This window comes from Myotis davidii, unplaced genomic scaffold, assembly GCF_000327345.1.
Source record: "Myotis davidii unplaced genomic scaffold, ASM32734v1 scaffold573, whole genome shotgun sequence".
In the NCBI taxonomy this organism is placed as follows: Eukaryota; Metazoa; Chordata; class Mammalia; order Chiroptera; family Vespertilionidae; genus Myotis; species Myotis davidii.
In genome coordinates this window covers 5,270,315-5,271,338 of record NW_006285997.1, presented here as the reverse complement: position 1 = coordinate 5,271,338, position 1,024 = coordinate 5,270,315, and positions in this window count along the sequence as shown.

Here is a 1,024-nt window from a genome sequence, read left to right as displayed (position 1 = left end):
GCCAGTACGAGGCTGTTTTTGAGAACAGTGGCTTTGTAATATAACTTGATATCTGGTATTGTGATCCCTCCAACTTTGTTCTTTCGCAGTATTGCTGCAGCTATTCGGGGTCATTTTTTATTTCATATAAATTTTTGGTAATTAGTCTTTTAAACACTCAGATTATTATGAGTTTTGGGAGATTTCCAACTGACCTTGTTCATTAAGCATAGTTTGATAAATAATGACCCTTAGTTCTGAATGAGCATATAAAATACTATACATATGTATATACTATACTTGAAGAAATGAAAATCTCAGTTTAGTCTGTAACCCCAAGGCAGTAGCTGCTTTTCACTCCCACATTCCAAAGTAAAGGACTGATCACCTAAGCATCCTAGAAAAGAGGTAGGGGACCAATAAGATTTTTGTGACTTTTTAGTGGTTGGAAATTCTAGAGTGGATTTGTGTACAGAGAGTTTTCAGGGGGATGCTCTGATGTCTTCCCCCTCTCATGGAGAGAGGTGCTTTCCCTAATCTCAAGCCTAGTGAGCGAAGCTTCAAGAATGCCCACCCCCCCTAGAGTGAGCCCAGGGCTGCCCCCAGAAGTTTAGGACAGTACAGAGCTGTGGATGGTAAATAACTAAACTCCACCTACCTACTAGAGCAAAAGGTACAAGTTCCTCTGACCTTAATCTTTTAATGAGGAATAGCAACCATTTTTGTTTAACTAGAGGCCTGGTGCATGAAATTAGTGCATGGGTACGGTCCCTAGGCCTGGCTGGTGATCAGGGCTGATTGGGGCCTTCCTGCTGCTGGCCAGGCCTTCCTTTGTTCCATGCCACCCCCTGGTGGTCAGTGCACATCATAGCGAGCTATTGAACTCTGGGTCTCCCTGTTGAACTCCCGGTCTCCCGGTCAAACTCCCAAGGGGACACTTTGCATATTAGCCTTTTATATAAGAAGACATTTATTTGATATGTATGCTTTTTTCTATTTGTATTTTTGTTTTCTTTTCTTTTGGTATTTTGGACTACATTTTATC